A 14,207-nucleotide genomic window follows, 5' to 3' on the forward strand; every position below is an offset into this window, starting at 1 on the left:
GACAGGTGACGGTAATGTGCTGACAGTAAGGCTTGGAAACGCTTCCATCTGTGTTATTAGAGAGAAACATTGAGTTTCCATCAAAATGTTACATGAATTTTAACGAAATTGTGAAAATCTGAAAAGAAAATGGACTTTAAAACATTACATAAATTGTAGGAGACCGGCAGAAAAAAAGAAGACATGATGGTAATGAAGCATGTCTGTACGTTTCATGTATTAAACAGAGAAGTTGTAATCATCTAAGCTCCACACACCCCCACCATCCATCTATAAACAAATATGAAATGAAAAAAAAAGGTGACGGAAACACACTGACAGAGAGAAAGAGAGAGAGGTTGAGATGTGAAATAACACAGAACTTAACTTCATCGCCTCCTCAGTCCTCTTAGTTTCACTAAAGTGTTTCCTGGCAATGCAGTGTGTGTGTGTGTGTGTGTGTGTGTGTGTTCATGTGAGTATCTGTGTGTGAATCCTCTTGGATCTTTATCCTTTTAAAGACCCATCTGACATTTTAGGACATATCTGGAAAGTCTTCTGCTCATCATGCTTCATGCTCTGGACACATGCATCCACTGACAGTTATATAATCATGTGTGGCTCTCACACTGGGCACAGACGCTGTTGCCCTGAGTTGACTCTGATGTCGACGGTGCTCAACTCCATGTTTATTATTTTTCTTGCTTGTCTGTGGAACCGCTGACTAGATGCATTTAAGTCTGTGTTGTTTTTCTTCCAGAAGCACCGCAGCCAATACCTAATTGTAATTTTAATACTACTTTAACTTGGACTAAAGAAGATTCATGTAGCTAATTATTTTGTCCAAAAGGTTTGACCCACCTGAGTGAACCCTACCTGAACACAATTCATGCTTGTGTTGAACTTCATAGGATTTTATTTAGATCAATGCACCAACTTTTCTTATTCTTACTTGTGAAATAATGTGCATAGAAACCAGGTGGATGGAAACCTGCTTAAACAGACTTCTTATAAATATAAAGTACTTGATGTGACACCAACGTAGTGCCTCTCACATCTCACAAAGAGGAATCGTGCAGGAATGAGGAGAACTCTACAATCAGCGGTTTGTCTTGGCCTTCCACTTGTTATATCGTGTGAGAGACAACGCCAGCTGTTGATTACAGTGAAATAACAGAAAAGCAGAGCAGGGACCTTGGACTTCATGCTGTGCTGCGGTGAAAGTCACGAACAGAACGCAACCTGTCATCATGTGACACTGATGACAGTCTAGTAACAAAGTTAATAGAATTTAGATGTTAGGCGTCATTAAGTTATTTTTAAGACTTAAGTTCTCACTTTGTGAAGTTATTAGAATTTACTGCAGCCTACATTATGAACCTCATGTTGTCATTTACTGGTTTGTTTTATAACTGATGCTGTCGTGTTCAGCTATTTATCAGCAGAGTTTCCAACTACTGTGAAAATAAATTTACAAAAATCAGCAGCTCAGGCTTTGTTCAAAGTTGTTGATGCACACATAAAGTAAAAGTAAGTTATTAACTAGTTTTTGGACTGATGTGAAGATGAAAGATCTGAGCATCACAAAAGGTGAATTCATCCTGAGGGGGCACTTCACTAGAAGAAAGGACTCCAAACTCAGAAGTATTCATCCTAATTCACATGGGTCTTCTAATATTTTAAGATCAGGTATTTATATGTACTTTTAATCATTGCATGTAGTTTACTCTGTCAACTCACTGTTCGTGCATTCGATGAATTTATGTTTCAAAAAGACATTTGTGTCTGTTCAGAGTCTACAGAGTGAAAATATGACTGATTCAGTAAAAGTCATGCTCAGAGCTCCAGTGAATGTACTTGTATGATACCTATACTCACAATTTCTTTCCCTTATTCTCTTGCTTTCTGTCTCACACACACACACACACACACACACACACACACACACACACACACACACACACACACACACACACGTGTGGGCAGAGTTGGTTTGTTCAGTGTTTCCTGGCTGAGGGCAGGTCATGCCTAGATGGGGAAACTGTGACATGTCAAAGACGCCCCTGATTATAGCTACTACGGGAACACAGCCAAAGCTAACACACACACACACACACACACACACACACACACACACACACACACACACACACACAGTAAAAGCAGTAGTGTGTGTGTGTGTGTGTGTGTGTGCCAATGCCTGGGAACTAAAAGCATCTGCAGTTTGGGGCTCAGTAACAAAGAGATTGGGGGATGGTAGTGTGGCAAATCTGGCCAAGTAGGAAAACAAAATCTGTGACGACCTTTCTAATAAACCAAACAAACGGAAAACTTCAGTTGTACTCCATGAACATCTGAACATGTACTTTGTCACGGTCACCTTTACGACTTATATGCTATAAGAAATGCTCATGCTGCAGTTTGCAAAATGAAGGTTATTTAACCTGAGTTCTATAGTTCATACTTGAGTGGACGCTCCAAGCTTGAAAAACTCTAATAGGATTAAAGTGCAAGCTGAAGTCTGAGCGTTACTGTTAGCGGGACAGAAACAGCAGCATGAAACAGTGAGACGAAGCTCATCATCTCTTCATCCAGACAGTAATACATCTGAAATAAAGAACTAATTCTTTCTTCTTGATCACCTTCACAGGTAGGTGAGAGCGCATGTGGAGTATGTGCTAACTGGGTAATTTGATATAGTACCACCTCCTAAAGGGTGTTGAAATTAGGTTCCTGGAACTTCAGACCTCCACCCCAAAGTGGATGGAGGTCTGTGGGAACAAAAGAAGAACCCGATACAATGGGTAAGTTCAGTTATGGGTCAATAGGGTTCTGTAGTGGAAAAGGACTAATGGTGTGTTCATGTGATAAATGAGGCCCTGTAGTCAACATCACCTTAACAACAATGTTAATGTTGCTCCCACTAGAGCACAGTGTTTCTGAGACGGTTATGTCTGCTTACTATTAATTTACCAATTACATAACCTCTCTGTCTGTTTGTTTTACATTTAGGATTATTTGGTCCTGTTCACCTTGGAATATTCTAAGACACATGCAGGTAACCTAGATTTTCACGAAGTCAGTACAACATGTGTGTATGATCAATAAATGTGAACTTTGGTCATCCTCCCCACACACACACACAACAATGTAAACAATGTCATTTGGTGAATATTTTAGTATTCAGCAGATGGACTGGGACAAAGGTACTGCGAGGATGACATCTAATGAGTTTGGTCTCGCCAACCATGGGATGTATTCCCATGACAACTTGTGCCATCATCAGGTCAAATTTTTCTCTTGTAAATGATTTGTTTTTTGACCAGATCCCTACGAACCTATTGACAGAGCTAATTAGCTAATTTTGCTATAGCACATATTAAACTCAGGTGGTGAACATGGTGAACATTATGGCTGTTATACATCAGCATGTTGACAATTTTATTATCAATGTGATGCAGCATTTTTACAGTGATAATTCGTGTTCCCAAATTCTGTTGGTGTATGACAGAACAGATCTTAGAGGCACTTTTTGTATTTTGGGAACTGATAACTGTGTGTCTTGTCTGAATCTCCTCTTCAGGATGCTCCACACATGTTGTAGGTCGTGCTGGTTGGCTGGTGTAGTGTGGCTGTGGTCTACCTCCAGTAGGGGTCCTTGTACCTTGCACCCTGCTTGTCAGTGCCAAATGACTGAATGTAAATGTCATGCTGCTGTACGTGCAGAACTAAACTGAAATATCCACTGAGTTCCTAACGACGTTGCTTTGATGTCTCTAAAATCCCAAATAATTGCAGCGATTGTACCTCACACACGGTCAAGTCGCCCATTGTGTGGCCACTGTCACAGATGCTGTTGCACCTTTCACTAGTAACAGTCTGGCTGGTCTTTTGTGTTTGGCACAGAGAACCTGACGTCTGTTTAAAGATAGACCACAGAACCTGTTTGTGGGGGTCATTATTTAATCTAATGTAACCAATAGACATAATTTTACTATTATAGCAGTGATTATATATTTTGGATTTGACACTGATAAAATAAGATTTATTTTTTTAAATGTTAAAATCATACAAATGTAAATTAGAGTAAGAAAACACTGCTTTATATTGTACTTTACACCAGTGGCTGCTCTGGTCTAACCATGGAGGGAAACCAGGATTCGGCGTCTTGGTCAAGGATGACGTTGGTGCCTCTGTGCCCACAGATTAGTTCCAGTGTAGATTTGTTTCCAGTTGGCAGGTTTGTGGTTAAACACCATTTTTCAAATTGAGGGCAGAAAAAACAATAAGAACAAACATGGCAATCACAAAATTCCTCTGGGAAAAAATAATTAATCTGCTTGAAACAAAACCATCCAATAAAACAGAGGGAACAGTGAAGCAGTGTGTACAAAACCACCGTGTAATCAGCCGTTACATCATCCAAATAATCTGACTGAAGATCTCCTGAATTTACTGAGGTCCACACACTCACTCACGTCCAGAACAGCAGGAGGTCTGGGCCAAAACTCGGTGTAGTTTTCAGTGAATCTTGCACAGAAACTTGTGTTTTTATTGTTCTATAAACTTGAATGATCACCTGGAACTTTACAACTTCCCAACTTCTGCTAACCACATGTTTTACTCGTATATCACACAGTTGCACAATTTTACAATATCATATTAAGTTAATTCTAGCTGGCACAATAAACAGTGAATGACTGACAACTCTGGGCAAAACGTTTCTTGCAACAATTCACTAATGTAACGTCAGTGCATCCCTCCATCTTCTTCTGCTTATCCTGGCCGGCCCACAGGGGCAGCAATCTAAGCAGGGATACCCAGACTTCCTTTATATCATTTTAAATCACCTATCAGTGATGAGATCATCTCATGGTGTTAACTAGTTTTAAAATTTACTAAGAAAAAGGCAAAAGCGGAATCTGGTCCTGTTACCAATACTGAACTGAAGATGGAAACACTGAGCCCAGAAGAGTTCTGATCAAGACCTGATACTAAAAAACCTTTTATCATTACTTCAATGTTTTAACATATGTATAATTTGTAATATAAAGGGAGACGTGGAAGGAGCAAAGAGAAGAGAAGAGGAGGGAGGGACTGAAGCCAGTGACGAGCCAACAGGTTGATCAGTCCAGTCAGAACATTGTTGGTGTTGGCGACACACTGTCACACACACACACACACACACACACACACACACACACACACACACACACACACACACACACACACAGAGGTGACCTCACTTCAGTAAAGTTTGTGCTAACATATAATCACCCACTGAACGTCCAGAGAGGCTTTATAAACTCCCAGAGCTCAGGGCTCAGGAAGGACACACAAATACACACAAAACACAGATACACACATATAAATATGCATGTACACACACACACACACCACACACACACACACACACACACACACACACACACACACACGCCAAACCACAGTATTAACCTGAAACACAACCATAGGAGTTAAAACCTGAAGTGACTTCATTCAGTCGGAACCATCTCTCTGTCAAAACGACCACATCAGAGAAAATGTTATTCTTTGACTAATTATGCTTCGTTATTTTACGATGAGGTAACCACTGTTAGGAGAAGAATCATTTGATAATTTGAGGAGGAGAGAGACAAACATTGGATTGGACCAGTGGATTCAACCCGAGGCCTTCTGTCTGTGAGGTGATAAACACCTCACCACTATAGTTTTATTCTCAGTTATAATAAGACTTAATTATATTAACTTAATTCTGATGTTTTTTTTTTTTTTACTCCTTTTGGGATTTTGTTTTCAAGCACAAACTGGGATTTGATTCCTTAAATATTCTATTAAGACTTTTTATTAATCGTATTCCATAGAAATTATCTCATAACATGATGACCATAATTATTGTAAGGTAATGATATATACAATTTATTGTTCACTCTTAAAATATATATATAAAAAAAAATATTGCAAAAGTACGACTTTATTTTGAAGGTTTTCTTCTTATGTCACCACTGCTCTGCGATCAGGTCACTTGATTTCACCTACAGACACTGGTCATGCTGAGAGTTACGTGTTCTGTTTGAACCTCACATAGTTCAAATCACTTGGAGCCACGTTAAAAGATCGTGTCAGCTGTTTTGCTGTGTTTGGCTGGAAACAGTGAGTGGAGCTGTTTCCTCGTCTCCTTCCTGCTCGCTCTCAGCTCGCTCACACACATTCTTCTCCATCACTTGTTATCTTTAACTTTTGCTTGTCAGAGTTTGACAAATCATCTTCGGTCTAAAACAAAGCTTCTGTCTTTTCCATTGTTACCACCGCCCCTTCAGTCAACAGTAAGACAATGCTGGAGTTTCAGTTTTTATTGTTTAGTTGGGAGTATGACTCGAATAGCACGTGTGTGTGTGTGTGTGTGTGTGTGCATGTAGGGGGTCATAGCTGTGCTGAGTGGCTCGTTGTTTGGTTGGCATTTTATTGCTGCAGCCTGGTTTTCATTGACAGTCCCATCAGACTCTTTACACTTCAGCAGTTCTCCAGCTTCATGCTGCTGCACATTCAGGTCCAGCTGCTGAGAGTTTATGCAGGATTAACACAGGAACAGACTGAAACCGTGCAGCCAGTAGGAGCCTCTCACCGCTATTACGTTTTCAGGTGGAGCATTGGACCCGTGACTTGAAGAGAACTCAGATATTACTGTAAGTTGTGATCCTCCACGGAAAAGGTTCAAAACATTATTGGTTATAATTGAACTTGGAGGATCCAGACTGAACAACACAGCTGATAAGAAAACAAATGTCTGCACCGATGTGCTAACTTATTTCTAAATGTGTTGTTACCAAAATGAAACCAGACGTTTTATCTACAGCAGGAACAGGTTCTTAGTCACCTTTTGCAACAGGGCATAGAATTCCTGTCTTTGTCATGTTTCATATAATTTGAGTTAAATCAGTATAAAAACATAATAAGTCATGTTTCAATAGTTGTACGTTGTAATGTTCTAAGAAAAAAATCATCTTTCAAGACGGAAAGTTGAAATATTCAAAGAATAAAGTAACAATTTAATGAGAATCATCTGTAACACAGTTGCACAACAAACATTGATTTTCTATTATGATGCTTCGTTTCATGATTTTTCTCTTTAAATGACACATTTGTTAAAATCAGATTTTTTTTATAACACAACATCGAACGTTTTTACACAACACACTGAGACACGTTTGTAATGAACTGATTAAACTCCACAAAACCCAGCACAACGCGGCACCAGGCAACTGTTCAGGCTTTGGGGGAGGTCGGGGTCACGTTAAACAGCTGACCTGGCCTCAACTTCCAAAAAATAACAGACCTCTTCCAAGTGCTTCACATCATAGTGATTTCTTCTTCAACATAGATTCACATCTTCCTGGAGAAACAACACTGGTTTCTGCAGAAGAGGAGCTACAAGCACTCAGCAGCACTGACTGACTGGAGGAATCTGCATTTCATTAATCCAACACATTTTGCCAAAGAACCTTCTGTGGAACCACTGAGTGAAGTCAGTCTGTGTGGATAAGTTACCGTTAAAAGAGAAAATGCTGAGTAGCCCCGTTCAGGCATGTACCATAGTAGAAAGTAAGATGACAAGCAGATTAGAAGTAGACCTGCTCGGCCCTGTAACTAAGCTCATAATGTATGTTCATTGGCCCAGTAGGATTCTAGCTGTGACAAATTAGTAACTGAGTGAGCTTTGGCTTGAATCATTTAGCTCTGTAGTGGAAAATATTAACAGGGACTGGTCACAGTGTGTGAATAATCTGTGTTCAGCAAAACATGAGCAGAGTGTAAAACTCACCAACAATTTGTGTTTAAAGTGCATTCATCATACTTTGTCAGTCATGTGTAGGCTCATATTTTCCACTGGTTGCAGTTGTGGAGCAAATAACCTGTTAAGTACACAGCAGCATACAAACACACCACATGAACCCGTCATAAAAGCTCATGCAGCATATACACACAGAGCTGATTTACAGGTGCTGTTAAGTATGACTAACGCGGCTGTTTGCTTTGCTGTCATGTTATTTCCCTGCAGCGCCGTGTGGAACTCGCTGCCTCGTCACCTATTAGAGCTGATAATGACTTCACCGCTCGCTACTCCTCTGTGTGTTTGTGTTGAGAAAGAGAGAGAGGGGACGAAAGGGGGAGCAAGAGAGTTTGTTGGTGCGAGAGAGGTGAGGGAGAAACAGGGCGACGGCAAGCAGAGAGAAAAGGTTAGAGGAAAGAAGGTGACGACAAGATGGAGACGGAAGTCGTTTCCATTCATCGACTTCTGATGAAGAAGTCTTTACCTGTATTGGTCATGTGTGCTCTCCCCAACACTTCCATATGGTGATGAATCGTGCTGCTACAAGAACCCCTACTTGATTAAAAGAGATAGTAGATAGTCTGACTGGGAGAGTGTGGCTCATCAGCAGTAACAACACATCAGGGGCTCTCTCCATGTTTTTAACTTGAAACTAAATGGAGGAAGGGCTGTAGAGTGTCTGTAAAGGGTTACACATCAGCAGTAAACACATAAACACGTGCGGCTGAAGCTGATGGAGACGTCATAACTTCATAACTGATCATAAACCAAATTATTGGATAATGGCACCAGATGAAAAGTTTCAGTCTGGACGAATCCGACACACATTTCCATCTGTAGCAGCATCCTGCTAGAGAGGCTTCAGACAGTCGTTCCATTTCATTCCTTCTAATAAAAGATTAGCGTAACATACGTGTTAAATAGGTCACACGATCACAGTTATGATCATTTCCACGGTTGTGGCAGCGCTGATTTCTCACACTGCTGCAGTCAAACTGACTGATGAGTCTTTTCTGAGCCAAAACCTGTGTCATTCTGCAAACAGCTCGAGCGTCATGGCGCAGTCTGGCTGGATGATTCAGCCAATCGGACCCATTAAAAATCCATAGTGGGGATCAGTGACTGGCTACAAACAGTAGTATTCCTCCAGGTCTGGTGATTATAGTCAGCTTTGGCTGTGACGAGAGCAGAGCAGGGTTCAAATCCCATTCAGTCAATAAATATTACACCGTTCTCGTTCGTCCTCCAGCTCAGCGTAACTTCATATTTGTGTGTGTGTGTGTGTGTGTTCCCCCTATCCAGAAGTTGAGGAAACAGTAGGTGGCAGGTATAATATGCAGCGGAGCACAGAGGTTAGGCCGGCCGTCAAGGGAAAAAGTGTGTGAGTGAGAGAAGAGAGAAACCTCATCCAGGTTATTGTAGAGAGCTTGTCAGGATTTATTAGGCTAGGTAAGCACACCTAGCCCCTGGCCTGTCATAAAACACACACACACAAACTTAATCTCTCTCCTCTCTCACACACACACAGTCAAGTCATAAAGCAGTTCCAGATAACTTAAGCTGAGTAGTGGGACTCAATGACATCATGACAGATACAGGGCACCGCTGCCTTTTCCATGTTTTCCTTTGCTGGAGCAAAAGTTTAGCCTCTCCACTTTGAAGGACGAGGAGATCAGGAGCTGAACTGGAGGAAATAAAACAGGATGGGAGAAGAAGAAGAAGAGAAGAAGAAGATCGCAATAGAAGGGGAAACGATGGCAGCAAAGAGTTAATGAGAAGATCACAGCAGAAGCTGAGCGGACAGTGGATCAGTGTTATAGGACACAGGCGTTTCAGTGGTTCAGCCCTTTGTCAAGTTATTAACTTACAGTCATCTTTATCCAAAGAAGTCCTCTGATCTGCCTCTCAGAGAACTGGCTCAAACCCACAGGTTCTGACACACGTGTTTGTGTTTTAATAGTAGGTGACTGTGTAGTGTTCAGACGTCTCTTTAGTAGAGAGCCGGTTTACTGGTGCTGCTTAACGTCGGTTTCAGAGGGTGAACCCCATTCGCTTTTATAAACAGGATGATCACAGCTGTGTCACGAAAAGACCAGTGAAAGAAAAGAAAAGATGAGGGGCAGCGATGAGGGGCAGCCTCAAATTCAGACTGAATGACAGAAGTGAAACAGACAGAGAAAGCTCATATCATTTTATTGAAGCTGGATACAAACCCCCACAGTTTGTGCTCCTATAATGAGCCTATATGACCCCCTCCAGCTGTCAGCACCCGGCTCATATTAACACACTCACCTCTCTGCCCGGCTGCCCAAAGGCTTCTTACATTAACGTAGTGCTATTGTACAGCAGGTCAGTGGGGGGGGGAGTGAATGTTGGTGCATTTGGGAAATTGTGCAGCAGGTTAGTGAGTTTGGCCATTTTATGACCATTAGTCCAGGGAGAGTGCTGACATTACGAGGCGGCACAGGAGGCGTCACGCTGACTGCAGTTCCCAGATTTAGGATATTTCTTAGTTCTTTGTTTGATTTTACAGTGGAGACATGGGAACAGAATGGCACTATGGTCAACTGAGGCACAACTGAGGCACAACTGAAGAACAACTGAGGCATTTAGTCTCTGTTCAATATAATATTTATAATTTAATGACATGACAAACCATTCCCTATATTATTATTAATGAGATACCTTATTACAACATGAGTTATAATGGACAGCTGCACAAATAGGATGGACTTTCTAGAGGTGTTTTGGTGTCTTGTCCAATACCTTAATATGTGACCAGAGGGAACCAGGAGTCAGATCGCTGACTCTGCAGTTAATGGACAACTGCTCCACCAACTGAATTCAGCAGTTAATAGTTAATATGATTCTGAAAATGAAATGCTTAAGTTACAAACCTCGTTTGTTTTATCAAGGGAGTTTTGAGTAGTAAGTACATTTATTTAAAAGATGGTACATTGCTGCATCATGGAGCTCATGTACACAGATAACATAAGATGGAGCCACAAAATTTTACTTAAGCATTCCCTTGCAATATATTTAGCATTATCTCTGGTCCATAGAGATTTATTCTGATAGTTTAGCTGGTATCATGCAGTAGGTCCCTGCTGGCCGTGTCCACAGAGAGTGGGTTCACCCTCAGCAGCAAGTATCACTGGAACTCATTCATAAAACCTGGAGGTGACTTCACTCAAACTGAAATGTTTTCATCTCATGTGAGTCTCATTGACACTATTCTCATTCTCAATTGCTCCTGTCTTACAGCAGCAGAACACACCGTGACCTTAAACTCTAAAGTCTCTTTCAGTGTTTACAGCCAACACATGTCCAGTCAATGATGAAGGAGACATTCATTCTTTCAAATCTTTTATTCTCCATGAATTGAATCACAGGAAGTTACTGGTGCTTTTGTTAATTAGCAGGACACAAGGTCCCCAGTTCTAAACTCAGGCACCAATTAATGATTTTAAGGCTGTTTTAGTTTTTTTTTCAAGGGGACATGCACACGTTTTATCGTTGGAATTAGACATACAGTACATTTGTAATGTTCTCATCCATAAATCTGAGAAGAACACATTAATGCAGAAATGAGTACCTGCTTATAATTAGGAACTTTCCTACACGTCTGCAGGGATCTGTCCTGATGGACGGGTTGTTTACACATGTCAAAAGACAGAAGTGGTCAGTCTTGAAGTGATTACAGCAGGCGTTTGATTCCGCTCTGTTTGATACAAACAACACGCACATACAGATGCATCTACAGATGTTTCTTCCAAAGCTGTTTCTGGGAAAGATGGAAGTGGCTTCGAGTCAGCATATTCAGAACATTTGGCTCTACAACACTGAAATCAATAACAATGGTCCAGAAAAGACGGCTCTTCAACAGGGTGGTCCACCACACCTTGTCACCACCAGGGGAATCTCACACACACACTGCAGAGCTCAGTCTAGTTTACCTTTCATTGTCCAGGTTTTAAGTGTGTTTGACAGGAGGAATGGATTACACCACTGGTGTCTTTCTTGGCATCTCCATCCCATAATAATATTATGACACTTTTATCAAAACACTGGAACAGATACACACATGCATGTGCAGACAAAAGCATAATGCATGCACCGAGCTGAACCTGGACGTCAGTTCATTTCACGTTTAATCATTAACAACTAAGTCGGCTGTCGACATCCTCAGAGTTTTCACCTGCTGCCTGTATCTTTACAATGTTAACATTTAAAAACATTTCACCTGAGGTATTACATCTATTAAAACCACATTAGCATAGCATATACATGGTAAATTAACCTGGTACCTGACAGGGCAAAAAGTTCATCTGCTCTTAAAACCAAACTTTACCTCTTTTTATTGATCCTCATGTGTTTTCAGTGGAAACAAATTCTGTGTTTGGTTTGGGTAAAAATCCACATATTCAGGAGGAATCAACAACAGATACAGCTTCAAAACCGAGAACAGGCGCTCTAATGTTACTGGGAGTGGTGATCGGTTCTAGACGACTACAGATTTATTAATACTGTGTGTAATAGTGAATGCGAGTATGAGGTGACACTGAACCATCTCTTAGTTCTGCTGATATAGCTTAGTCTGCTGGGGGAACTCTACTGATAAACTGAGCTCCTCTCCTCTCTCCTTTCTCCTTTCTCCATTCAAATGCCACCATTTCATGTCATTAACTTTGTGTCTTCTCTCTCCTGTAGTTGTGTTTCCTCCTCTCTGTCTCCCTCTCTCTGTTCTCCTCTGCAGGTATCCTCCTCCTTGGAGCTGTTTTAGCTGCTTGTTGTTTTTTATTGCCTGCTGTTTGTTTTTCTCTCCTCTTTTCACTCACCCCAACCGGTCGAGGCAGATGGCCGCCCACCCCGATCCTGGTTCTGCTGGAGGTTTCTTCCTCTAAAGGGAGTTTTTCCTCTCCACTGTCTCCTGGTGCTGCTCAGTGGTTGTTGGGTTTTCTATATAATTCTGTATACAGTTATATTTTGTAAGGTATGAAACCTTAAACACTGTAAAGTGCCTTTAGATTACTTCTGTTGTCATTTCATGTTATATAAATGAAATGTAATTTAACTACATTTAATTGAATTAAATAAGACGTATAAGGCCCGTTTCCCCCCTCCCACTCTTCTGATTGGCCAACTTGTGGAAGTCTTACTGGGGGTCAATTGGAATAACATCATCCTTCAGCTACACCCTAGATAAAAATCCTGATGCATTGTGGGGCAGGTAGTAAAAACAGTGGTCTGTGAAGTGCCATGAACGGATAAAAACATTAATCAAACCATTGTTGATTTATGCTTTTGTATTTAGGTAATTTACTTATACAGATACAGATATAGTCAGTGACACAAATGAGTGAGACAAATGGACTTCTGCAAAAGCACTCAGACTATGTGTGTGGCTAACCTGAGTGATTTAGTGGTTATAGAAGAGCCCAGATGGATTTTAACACAGCTTGACATTAACTGATGCGGCATTGTGACAAAATTAAAGCAAAATGTCCAGACTGAAACCAACATTACACGGCACCATCCAAAATGTTCACCTCAAGCTTTGGGCCTCTGACAATGTGCAACATGGACACCCAACATACAAAAGTACATGTGTAACGCAAAAATCTCAGCATGACCCCTTTAAAGTATAAAGAGTAAGGAGAATTGTTGTAATGATTAAAGGCCTGCATGAATATGTCACAAACTGCAATCTCTGCACAGTAGGAATGAAATATTTTCTTGAAACCTGTTGTAGGGTCCATTTCTCATCATTTACCTGATTCCCTTTCAACACTTTGGATTCATATTCTGTCTTTGGCTCAGCAAAATTCCCGCACTTTTGTCAGTTCGCTCCAGAATTCACTTTTTTTTTAATCATAGGAAAAAGCACTTGGAGACGGAGACAAACCCTTCTGAGTCCACTTACTGTTGGTCTGAATAACTGCCAGAGAGTCTACAATCTTCTCACCATGCAACTTCGGGCCAAACTGGCCTCGTACAGATTTCCAACAACAACATTTCCAACTAGAAATTTAGCAACTTGGATTTTTGATTCACATCTCTTTTCTTGCCAAATCCAGTGCCGGCATGACCATACGGGTGAACTAGGCAATTACCTAAAAGGCACTTTGGCACTTTTCAAATACTGGGGGGGGGGGGGGCATATCCCCTGACATACCATTATAGTTGGTTTGTACTTTGTGTGCTGCTGGTATGGTACATTGGAAATAGAAGGGTGGCAAGTTTTATTTATACCTGTAGCAGCAGAAGTCCATGTTCTGGTGAACCAGACAGAGGAAGGTCCTTTTTTCAGACTCATCTTTGACTTGTTTGTTCTGTTTGTACACGTGAGATCTCCAGTTTACGGCTTTTACATATGCAACAAGATTGTCAAACTGAG

Source organism: Anabas testudineus, chromosome 5, assembly GCF_900324465.2.
Source record: "Anabas testudineus chromosome 5, fAnaTes1.2, whole genome shotgun sequence".
NCBI lineage: Eukaryota > Metazoa > Chordata > Actinopteri > Anabantiformes > Anabantidae > Anabas > Anabas testudineus.